Source organism: Anas platyrhynchos, chromosome Z (genome assembly GCF_047663525.1).
Source record: "Anas platyrhynchos isolate ZD024472 breed Pekin duck chromosome Z, IASCAAS_PekinDuck_T2T, whole genome shotgun sequence".
In the NCBI taxonomy this organism is placed as follows: Eukaryota; Metazoa; Chordata; class Aves; order Anseriformes; family Anatidae; genus Anas; species Anas platyrhynchos.
The window spans coordinates 72,762,242-72,774,625 of NC_092621.1; the positions used below are offsets into that span (position 1 = coordinate 72,762,242).

Below are 12,384 nucleotides of genomic sequence, written 5' to 3' on the forward strand. Positions count from 1 at the left end.
TGACTAAATAAATTGGTTTCCTCAAGCAATGATTCATTCGCTGTCTTTCATTGCCATCAGGTTAAGAGACAGCTTCTTTTTGTCAGCCTACAGGAGAAATGCTTGATAGTGTAATAACCTTCTTTCTACTCCAGCCAGAGCAACCTTTTAAACGCATGGAATTAATATAAATAAAAATGTAGCAATTAAAACGTGAGCTTCCTCTTGGCTTACCAAAAATAAATAAATAAATAAATAAAAAATCCCTGCAGAGTCAGTTATCAAAAATGCATCTCACCATGATTCAGTGTGCTTTATAGGAAGAAAACACTGCTGATAGGCAAGGTTCTTTTACTTTTTTAGAAAAAAAGATTGTTAACACTGAATCATGATTTTAGTAGGCTTCTACTTAGCACTCATCATTCAAGAACAGGATGAATACAGACCAAGTTCTCACTAAAATTCTTTTCTGTCAAACTTATAACCACTTATGAAATAAATTGGTCAGTCCTTTGAGTGCACCATTTAGAATGTTTTCGTAATAGCTTAATATATCTTGCACTTTACTAACTTTAAATGGGGGTCACTGCCACAGAGACTGGCAAGCAAGAAACTGAACAGGAAAACTAAAACTCAGCTTTTCTGAACTTTCCATCACACAGTCCAATAGCAGAATAATAGACCAGCTTTGAATGGATAGAGCCAGAGTGAAATTTATATAGGGCTTCTGTAACTTGCACATGTTATTCAGACTGAAGAATTTATTGCAGTCTGCGCTGATATTCTGCCCATTTCTTTAAGTGGATTCATTTCAGGATTTTGGGTCTGAAGAGCCTATCTGGTCAAAAGACTTTTTCATCAAAGATAATTGGATCAGCTGTGGTAGTACATTTGCAGAGGAAATGGCGGTGTCCCACAAGTTGCCCTTGTCCAGAGCCTTGTTGCATAAGGTTTTGCTTACCCCGACCATTTCCAAAGCTAGGAACTGACCTCTCCCATGGCTGCCCCTGCAGCTCAGCCTCATACCCATTAGAAATCCAAATGGCTCTTAGGAAACAAGACCCATTAACGAAAAGGAGGGAACTTAAATGTACTAGCCTTTTAAGATACAACCAATCTTGCCAGTTGGATGAATAAATGTTATGAAAGACATTTTAAATGCCCAGAAGGCATCCTCGGAGTTTTTTGCACCAGACACCATGCTTATGAGAAATTCATTCTTTAGGGCTACAAAGATGGTGAAGAATCTAGAAAGAAAGATCTATTAGGAGCAGTTGAGGTCCCTTTGTTTGCTCAGAGCAGAGCAGGCCATGGGGAGACCTCATGGCAGCCTGTAGCTCCCCCACAAGGGGGCAGGTGCTGAGCTCTGCTTTCTGGGGACAGCGACAGGACCCGAGGGAAGAGCATGGAGCTGGGACAGGGCAGGGTCAGGCTGGGGGTTAGGGAAAGGTTCTGCACCCAGAGGGTGGTCGGGCACTGGGACAGGCTCCCCAGGGCAGTGGTCACGGCACCGGGCCTGCCCAGAGCTCAAGAAGCATTTGGACAGTGCTCTCAGACATATAGCTTTATTTTTGGGTGGTTCTTTGTGAAGCCAGGAGTTGAACTTAACAATCCTTGTGGGTCCCTTCCAACTTGGGGTATTCTGTGATTCTTTGCCATCAGAATAACTCTACAGTTTCCTCTGCCAGAGATCTTCTCTCCACCATGCTAACACCTCCAATATAAATACAGCAACATCCAACATAGGCTATGCTATGAAGAAAGATGGTTGCGACTTATTTTCCATACTTTGGTGTTAGGACAGGTGCTGCCCTTAGCATCAACTTCTGCGAGGGGAGGCTAAGGCACCGTGGCCACTGCTGCCCAGCCCTCCCCACCCAACTGTCCCAGGGGGCTGCAAGGTGCCAGGAGGATGCGAGTGGGCACTGCAGGTAGTGAGGCGAGGGCCCTGGCAGCGCTGGGAGTTGGTGGCTCACCACCTGCCCTGCTGGGAGCACATGACTTGGGTAGACACAAAATGGCAGCTCTGTGGTGGCGGAGATGATGTGCAGCACTGGAGATCGGCAGCTACTTGGATAAGGCACATAATGGAGGCAGTTGTGGGGCTCGGAAAGGGAGTGGAGTGTCTGCAGTTGTCAATGAGTAGTCTCTGTGAATACATTGCAGCTTTAAAAGACAGGGTCATTTTTCCACTGCTTTATCCAGAAGTCTTTGAGAGATTCAATATTCAGCCCCCAAGAGGCTGCTTATTCTATGGCCCACCAGGAACTGAAAAGACACTGGTTGCTTATGCTCTTGCTAACGAATGTAGCTGTGGTGACAGGAAAATATCCTTTCCTATGAGAAAAGCTTCTGACTGCCTGAGACAATGGGTGGGGGAATCAGAACGTCAGCTTCATTTGTTATTTGAATAGTATGGTTCTGAGTCAGCATAGTGTGTACCAGGCCAGCTCCAGAAAGAGGATGCATGAGGTGCCTAAACCCCCAAAAACTGACCAGCACGCTCTGCTGGGTGCTCTGGGATCTACAACTGTGGCAGAATGGTTTCTGCATCTCCTGCAGGGAGAGGTCAAACTCCTTGCAAAAGGCAGTCATGATTACTTTTCTCCTGAAATCACAGCAATTAACCTTTCCCACCTCTGACCTCCTGAAGTGTTCAGGATGAATGAAGTGTTCACGTTACTAAAGTGAACATTAAATCTGCTGAAAAAAAAAAAAAAAAAAAAGAGAGGGGAGAAAATTCGTGCAGACAAAGTCCAATTAGAGTTGAAGCTGGCCAGGTCTGTAGGACATAATAAAAAGAGATTTTTTAAATATGTGAAAAGAAAAAGGAGGACCAGAGAAAACATAGGTCCACTACTTGATGGGGAAGGTCACCTCACAGACAAGGACTTTGGCAAAGCAGAGATGTTTAATGCCTTCTTTGCTTTCATCTTCAACACTGATGATGGGCTTCAGGACTCCAGGTGCCCTGAGCCAGAGGACTATGACGGTGGTAAACCGACCTGGAACATGTGCGGGATTTGCTGCTCCACCTGGATCCATACAAGTCCATGGATCTGGATGGGACTCATCCCAGGGTGCTTAGATTGCTGGACGACGTCATTGCAGGACCTCTCTCAATTATTTTTCAATGGTCTTGGACATCTGGAGAGGTCATAGTTGACTGGAAGCTGGCAAATGTTGCACTGATTTTCAAGAAGGGCAAGAAAGAAGACCGTGGCAACTATAGGCCTGTCAGTCTCACGTCAGTGCCTGGTAAAAATAGGGAGAAGATAATCCTTGAAGTCACTAAAGGGCATCTGTGGGATAATGCAGTCATTGGTCCCAGCCAACATGGGTTCATGAGGGGTAGGTCCTGTTTGGCTAACTTGATTTCCTTTAATGATAAGATCGCCCTGCTGGAGATTCTCCGCAGAAGGGCTACGAAGACAGTGAAGAGCCTAGAGGGGAAGGCATATGAGAAGCAGCTGAGGGCACTGGGCCTGTTCAGCCTGGAGAAGAGGAGGCTGAGGGGAGACCTCATCATTGCCTACAGCTTCCTCACGAGGGGGAGTGGTGGGGCAGGTGCCAATCTATCCTCTTTAGTGGCCAGTGATAGGACCCAAGGGAATGGTGTCAAGCTGTGACAGGGGAATTTCAAGCTGGATATCAGGAAGAGGTTCTTCACTGAGAAGGTGGTCACACACTGTAACAGGCTCCCCAGGGACACAGTCACGGCACCAAGCCTGTCAGAAGTTCAAAAAGCATTTGGACTGTGCACTTAGTCAAATGGTCTGAATTTTTGGTAGACCTGTGTGGTGCCAGGAATTGGACTTGATGATCCTTATGGGTCCCTTCCAACTCAGGATATTCTATGATTCTGTGATTCTAGTGCAGCACCAGAACAGCATGAATTGAAATTCCTCATATATCATGTTGTTTTTCTGAAATGACTGTACTTCATACCTCAAGGCATTGTTACCATATTTTCAGCTAATTATTGCTCTCTTCTGTTGTGTTTGTAGTACTTAGAAATGCTTAAACATTAAATGTGCAAACGCTGTTATCTAACTCTGTCATTTATCTAACCTTCCGATTCATGTTTCTATCAAATTGTCACAGAGCTGTGAAGTGCAGTTCTGCCCTGCAAAGTGTTGGTTTAAGCCAGGGACACGATAAGGGGCTGCTCTGTGTGTGTACCCAGTCAGATATGAAGCAGCAATGCGTTGGCAACAAACACAAATTGCACTCCTGTAATGGCACTGGCCAGTTGCAGTCGAAATGGCAGCATGCCTTCCCAAGACAGAAGATGGTTTCTGAACAGCATAAATTTATTTCTTGTTATGTGCTGCAAAACTATAGACCCAAGGCCTGATTTGCTGATGATCTGTGTTTTCATTAACTCTGCAGAGCTATTGGAAGGAAACCAGAAAGAACTGCGTTAATGCAATCTCTCTGTCTTTAAATCTTTAGTATCATGTCAACTTTTATTTGCAACCTCCATACATTTGTTTCCTTTTGACTTAGGTTTCTTTTGCTCCATAGGCTTTCTTCCTACTCTCTATTTTTACATCTTATTCAAAGACCAATATCCATCTTTCATTTTTTTGGTCAGAAGAAATTTTATCCTATTTTCATTCCTTTTGAAACAAACAAACAAACAAACAAACAAACAAAAAGTTATTTAGTGCTTGATGTTCCCAGATAAAAAAAACAAATGCCATCTAGATCGAACCTGCTTACAGGATTTTAACAAATTAAATACTTATGTTCAATCTGTTCAATCTGCAAAATGACCTTTTTTTTTTTTCTTCTTCTTCTTTTTTTTTTTTTTTTTTTTTTCTTTCTGTCTGAGACTTTCTTTTTCTCTGCCACTGGATCCTTTCATAACTTCTCTCAGTAGACTGAAGAATTATCAGTTTTGTGCTTCCACAGTGGTACTATAGTTTAGTGGAGGCCTGGTTAGTGTTAGGTCAGAGGTTGGACTAGGTGATCTTGGAGGTCTCTTCCAACCTAGATGATTCTGTGATTCTGTACTTAAGGACTGTGACCAGTGCATCCACTTGCCTCCTTGACTTATGAACATTGGATCTTCATACCTCAGGCCAGGAAGGACCTCAGGAGATCTCCAGTTTGATCCCTGCCCAGAGCAGTCTCATCCATGGGGTCAGGTCTTTATCCCATGGGGGCTGGAGATCCTCCAAGCAGGGAGATGACACCACCTCCTTGTGCCCTACTCCCCACATGTAGAAAAAGCTTTCCCTTCTCTCCAGCCTCTCTGGCCCTGCTCACTCACTGCACAAGACCCGCAGCCTTCTCCCCAGGCCTTCTCCCCACTGGCATCGCTCCTGGGACCCTGCCTGTCTTGGGCAGGGCTGCGCATTGCCCCCTACCTGAACTGCATGGGCGTCTCTTTGACTCCTTCCTCCTGTCAGACATGGTCCTTCTGTCTGGACATCTTTCTCCATTCCTTTATAATTTGTAGGTTTTACTACTAAGGCATGTGCTGCAGCTGTTTCCCACATTCTGAATTACCGTTATTTTGGATGTGGGATTCCCAGCACTTTTAATTAGTGCTTTGAATTTACTTTTGGGCGCAGTGAAATACAAAGGTTTTTACTTCTGCTTTGCCCGTGTATCAACTCGATTTATGATGAAAAGCTTCCTTCTTTCTCATTTCAGCCTCTTCATTTAGAATGAACAAGAATCTTAAAGAACTGCCTTTTGGAGCAGGTTACTGAGGTGAACAACTGAGGCACACAGATTTGGAGACTGATCCACAAGGCTGGTTGGGCATGTGATGCTGAATATTAGAGAGACTAGCTTTTTCAGCTGCTACTCTCGGTTATGCCTACAGTCCCAATCTTACTTTTTATTTTCCCAACAAAATGGGCATCATTTTGCCCATTTGGACGTATCTCTTTTGCATCTATGGGAGAAAAATGGTTCTCTTTTTTGGGCAAACTGACGATCTATAAAGCTTCTCAGGCCAGCGCATTGATTTTGGTCCTACAGACTTGCCTCCAGGGCTACAACAGTTACAGGAAATACTAATGGGGTTTTCTTAAGGACAGAGTTCATGCATCTTCACAGGGTGGATGTCTCCACCCTCAAGTTCAAATTAGTTTTTCTTTTTTACTTTTCCTGCACTTCTTTATCTCCTTGCACCCATCTCTTTGGTTTTAGGTTACGTCTTCATCTCTCTATGAAGGCTTCTGCTAGCAGTGTTTTCTTCTTTTGGTCTGCCCAATGTACCTTCCCAAATAACTAGAAGTTTCTCTTTTGTCTTTGGCAGTACTGACAGTTCTTGGGGTAATCCTGAGGCTCATGTGGAGGAAAACAACTACAAATAACCACCTTACCTGCCACTTTTCCTGACCCTGTCCCTTTCAGACCCTTTCTCTCTTCTTTCTTGGGTTGTGAAGCACAGCCTAGTTTTAATGAGTCCAATCTTTTCCTCAGTTAATGAGAACAGAAAGGATTTGTGTTGTTCACAGCCAGCGTGTATTTTACTGGCAGCAACTAGAGGTTGTTAACATGCTTTTTGGTCTGTGCGGAAAAAAGTATTGAACAGGTGCTTTATATATATTACAAAAAGAAAGAGGAAGGTTATATTATTTTATATTATTTTATACAGAGAATTTGTTGACCTGGGTTATTAAATCCAATGGGGATCATAATGCATTTTCTTGGAGTTTTGACATAATATTGTCCTTAAAACAAAACTAAGAAAATCCAATATGCAACTACATTAGGAAAAATATATCTTCATAACTTTTTAGGGCAATAGAGCTTTTCTTAAACTCCAGAAAGGTAGCGTGCAATAGATATTTGACTTGACAAGGTTGAAAACAAGTGCCTCAGTAACCAAAGGGTGCACTGTTCCAAGCTAAGGGAAAAACTGATCATGAAGTGTGTAAGCAATGAATGACATTAAAAATCTTTTCACTATTCTTTGTTACTATTACTAAAGATTAGAAAAGTGAAGGAGTGTGTTTACAGCAGCTCAGCACCCTTCTTTTTGAAGAACTGCAATGCTCCACAGCAGAGTTTTTGTGTTTTGTCACCCTCCCTGTAGCATACTCTGTTATTCCACAGGAGATGAAATATTTCTAAACGACTAGCATATCACTCTCCATTATGTATGCTTAAGAAGTAGATTTGCAAGTTACCTTGTATTTATATATTATAAAATAAAACTAGAAAATTTGCCTGAACAATGTTGTGCCTGTTTATACCATATGACATTCTGCCTCAATATTTCTTTTTCATTTGATGTATTTTTGTTATTGAAAATATTTATTTTGCTAACACTGCTAATGAATGCACTGCTGTCATGTCTGGATACAATTTGCAGGATCCATCTGCAAAGAATGAGGAGCAGCTCTCTAAATAATTTACTAGACTATCTACATTTGTATGCTAGTCACTCTGCAGAATTTGACTGAGGGGTGGTTTCTTCTGTCAAATTTTAGGCCTGCTGTTATTGCAGGATTGTAAGTTTCTGTAACTAAAAAATGTGGCAAACTGTTAACTTGCTGTGAAAGTTTTGCCAAGAGTAATAGGGTGTTTACAGGTGAATACAGAGAATTGAAAGCACCCTATGACTGTTTCCTGTGTGTGCTTGTATGTACAAGCATGTTCTCATGTGCATAAATAATAAGCCTCTGTTTCTTACTTTTGCCAGCAGATGGAGATAACAAAGGCCTCCTTGGGAAAGGAATAACTAGAAAACAATAGAGGAGTCTGGATTGATGAGGTCTCAGGATGGGAATTTTTGAAAGAGGAGTGACAGATAAATTGTGGCAAGTATTGATAAAGTCAGTGATTGTCAACAATATTTTTCTTCAACAAAATTATTCCATGATAAAATACCGTGTATGCAAAGACTAAACAGACTGAGAAAAGACAAAAGAATGAAGTGCCTGAGCTAAAGGCTCTTCAGAAAAAAGGGTTCTCTGAAGTATTTCTGAATCATTGTCTTTTGATCAAAGCGTGGGTGGATGTTGCATAATGGGGCTGGGGACAAAACTACTGCTGGAACTTCATGGTGAAAATTTTCCCTTGTCTGCTTAAAAGTGAGTCTCTATACAACTGTAATAGCGAGGTGAGAGAGAAGAATAGGGTATTACAAACACCTTGGTGGACACGTGAGTTTCTCAGGTTGTGAGTGGAAAAATTCAGTGTAAGGATAGGAACAAAGTTTGCTCGTGTATGTTTGATAGGAGATGGTCAAAGCATGATGTATTTCTTTAGTAATAGTTTTATACCACACAAATTCACGCCTAACTCTTTAAGAGTTAATGAAAGATCAGAACAGTGCCAAAGCCCTTCTGAGAAGATGAATTTCTCCTTGGGAATAGGCCCTAGGTCACTATGTTCCTGCAGTAGTGCTCCACGTAGCCTGGGTAGTTCCACAAAGCATGGGTGCTGCAGTGGCTGAGATTCTGCTGTTGTCCTAAAGTGTCCCCATGTGTTAAACTGGTCAGTGAGGTAAGCGGACTTTGAGAGTATACCAGATTTTCCCTTTGGCAGGGTTGCCATTAACCTAGTGCTGCTTGCTGTACAGTCTGACCGAACAGTTGTGTCAGCATATCTGAGGGGCAGCACAGGGCAAAGAATAAGAACAGACATTTTGGTAAGGAACTCCTTCAGCTTTTTCTTCAGAAAAAGCCTGTAACACTGTGTCCTGACATCCGTAAGCACTATTAACGTGGAACATGCACTTGAAGCTTGTCTGGTGTTTTCACTCTGATGGAAAGCTGAACTCCACACGCTGTTCCCCCTCCTCAGATGAATGGGGTGGGAGTGTGGGGGGGAAGGCAAATACAATGGGAAAGGGCTCAAGGGTTGAGATAAGGATGGGGAGATCACTCAACAATTATTTTACCAGGCTGCAGCTCCGGCCTGGGGCCTGCTCCTGCGGGGGCTCTCCATGGGCCGCAGCCTCCTCCAGGCCACATCCACCTGCTCCACCGGGGGCTCCTCCACCCATGGGGGGGGCTGCAGCGTGGAGATCTGCTCCATGGGGGACCCATGGGCTGCAGGGGGACAGCCTGCTCCACCAGGGGCCTCTCCCTGCACAGCCCGCAGGGGAACTGCTGCTGCCTGCCTGCAGCACCTCCTGCCCTCCTGCTGCACTGCCCGTGGGGGCTGCAGGGCTGTCTCTCACCCCTCTCTCCCAGATGCTGTTGCCCAGCACTTCTTTCCTTCCCTTAACTCCGCTCTCCCAGAGGCCCACCCAGGCTCATGGCTTGGCTCTGGCCAGCGGTGGGTCCCTTTTGGAGCAGCTGGAGCTGGCTCTGCTCTGACATGGGGCAGCTGCTGAGCTCTGCTCACAGAGATCACCCCTGCAGCCCCCATGCTAACAAATATTTACCGTATAATCCCAGTTACCAGATGAAAGCTTTCAACAGAGGAACTGTTAGCCAGTTTTCCATTTATTTATTTATTGTTTGATGTATTGTTTGATGTTTCCTTAACAGACCAAGTTGCTAAATTATGGCTAATGCTCTTGAAATTATTCCTTACTAAGGTGACCTGAGCAATAAAGCCACAAAGTCACTTTTGGTGAAACCTCACAGGTTTTTGGACAGCAATAGTCCTGGACATAGAATTAACAGGCCAAGAGAAGAGGAAAACAGAGAGATGAGCAGGCATTTGCCATCACCAGGGCTCAGGGGCCTGGAGGCCATGGCACCCCCAGTACAGAGCGGTTCTGGTGAGACATGGATGCTTGGAGTGGCATGGACCTGGCACCGGCACCGGGACACCAGGCTTAGGCAGTTCTCAGCTTGTAGCTGACAAACTCATGAGCAGCCTGGCTGGGAGCCTGCCTGCTTGGTAAGGGCTTCGCATTCTGTGGCTGTTTTTGCACATGGAGTGGCTTTGCAGGCGCTCTTCAGAGTGATGTTCCGGAAACACCAACAGTCAAAACAAAGCTGTATCTTTAGCAGACATATTACAGTAATTAGCATATAAACAAATACGAGAGAAAGACAAAAGCAGCACAAGCAGTTTTGCTTCTAATGATGTTTCTTCAAATCCAGTAATTTCAAACTCTGGTACTGGGGCTGTGTCTGACTCTGGGTCCCATCACCTGCTCCTGACCCCCACCCACAGGCTGACTACCCATCCTGGCCCTGCCCTTCCCCATCCCCATGGACTTGCCCACTGCCCTGGATACCTTGAGAGATTTTTTTTTTTTTAATAAGAGGCCAAACCAGCATTGCTCATGGCTCAGCTCTGGCCAGCTGCAGGTCCCTTTTGGAGCAGCTGGAGCTGGTTCTGCTCTGACATGGGGCAGCTGCTGGGCTCTGCTCACAGAGACTACCCCTGCAGCACCCAGCTACAAAACCCTTGCTATGTAAAACCATTACAGGTATTAAAAAAAAAAAAAAAAAAAAAAAAAAAGACACTATAAGATTTTAAAAAAATATGTGTTTTACACATGGGGTTCTTTTCATCTGCTTTCTGTTCTTTTAACTTTGGGCTAACATCTTCAAACTTTTCTCCATAGATAGAAAGGCTTGCTTTTGGAATATGAACACAAAACAAGAATTTCCTTGTGTCAAGTGGCTCCAGGCACAGAAATTGCAAGAACAACATATTTGGTGCTGTTCATAAGAAAATCACATTTATTCCAGCAAATTGACTGTTCATTCCTTTGATGCTCAGACTTGTTTATTAATATCACTATGCTGAAAATAATATGGGCAGATAAATCAGTATTTGGGATAGTGTCATATAGACATAGATAAATCAGTATTTGGGATAGGTGGTGGTTTATCCCTCTGGCTCTTATCCTGGCACTGAGAGCTATGAGCTATGTCTAGCTTCTTTCTCCATCTCACAGCCTTCTTTGTTCCTGCTTTCTGAAGGTGAATTTTACAAAGAGAAGAGTACTTTGCTACTTCTGCCTCTGGTGGAGCCAGATTGCCTGTGCAGTCCCTTTACCCTGCCACCCTGACCTGCTGTAAGTGAATTCTGCATTTTTCTTCAGGTAGCCCTGAAGCCTTGTACCCAGAGTAAGCACTGTGGTGGGAAGAGGAGGGGTCTGCAGAGCTTTTGAGAAATGTGCATGCCCCTTCTGCATCCTTTAGAAAGCTGCTAAAACGCTTGGTTGGCTGGTGATCTTGTATTTTATTCAGTTCCATTATTGATAATGTTCCATGTGGCAATAACTTCACCAAGAGATACTTAATGAACTTAAAAAAAGTTTTGAATATAAAGGTTATACTATCAACAAATGGTGGTTTGCAAGAACTAAATAGGATTACGAAGATTATCCTTCTTTAACAATGCCTTAAATTTTTATCTCCTTAACCCTTCCTCATTGCTTTCTCTCTCAAGACATTATGGTTTATTGTGTCTCCACTAGGTACCTTGCATATGATTTACACACTGAATTGCTCTGCTTTCAGAGCAAGGTAATGATATAATATCCCCATTTATATTCAGAGCAGTCAACACTTTCTAGCTCTCTGGATAATAAAACCACCTGCATTTAATATATATGGAAAAATAGGAAGGCAAATAGCAGATACAGCACAATCAGATAAGTGTAATCAGATAAAATATCACAATATTATAGCAGATCAGCATCTGGTAATGACTTGAATTTTAAAAGACTGACAAACAGCATGGCCTAAAGCAATCAAGCATACCTCATTCGGAGCTACTTATCCCAGATTTGATTGCTCTTCTCATATGTTTCTGGCAGATTAAACATTCAGGCTTTCTTATTTTAACTCTTCTGTTACTGTGCCTGTTTAAGTGAAAAAGCACTAGCTTATATCCTCCTTCCTCCCGCAGTGAGCAAGCAATGACGAGCTGCGTCAGAGGAGCGAGCCCCACTCCCCGCGGACGTTGCAGTGAACTGCATCGAGCAGCTCTTCTTCTGCAGGGTGTGCAGTTGTGCAGCAGCCTGCGTCCTCTGCTCTGCAGCTGCTGCTGGGGCTTCAGTGTCTCTCCTGGTTACTGGAAAATTGGGGAAATATGAAGTTCTTTGTGTGTGTGTGTCTGGCAGCCCCTGGGTCACTGGGACATGGAAGACTTCATGCATGCATGCTTCCAAATGCAACAGGGGTCTTATCTCCTCTGGGGTGAACTGGCCCTGTAGAACTGCTGCTCTGTGTAGGTGGGACATCACCCATTCTCTAGTTACTTCTAAATCCATATCAATAGCAAGGCTTGGTTGTTAATGCAGGTGCTGTATTATTACCCAAAAATTATGTTAGTAGAGTGTTCCTCTCTCCTTCTCTCTAGCCATTTCCCTGACCTCTTTATGGCATATTCTCCTCTCATTTGGACAAACTCTTCTGTTCTTGATAGGGCTGCTGATTGTGAGGCATATTGTTGCAAGCTCTTCCTTGCACATCTTGGTGAATGCAAGCAAGTGTTGAGGAGCTGCTATAATTACTT

The 12,384-nt window shown here is 43.7% G+C and overlaps 1 long non-coding RNA gene across 1 annotated transcript in view; it reads right to left on the reverse strand.

The window, feature by feature from the left end:
- LOC140000676 (uncharacterized) overlaps positions 1 to 11,782 on the reverse strand; it is a 26,517-nt gene extending 14,735 nt beyond the window's left edge. Inside the window, exon 1 of the long non-coding RNA XR_011805800.1 lies at positions 11,628 to 11,782. This is a non-coding gene — a long non-coding RNA (uncharacterized lncRNA). The remainder of the gene's footprint in view (positions 1 to 11,627) is intronic.
- Between the last annotated feature and the right edge of the window lie 602 nt (positions 11,783 to 12,384).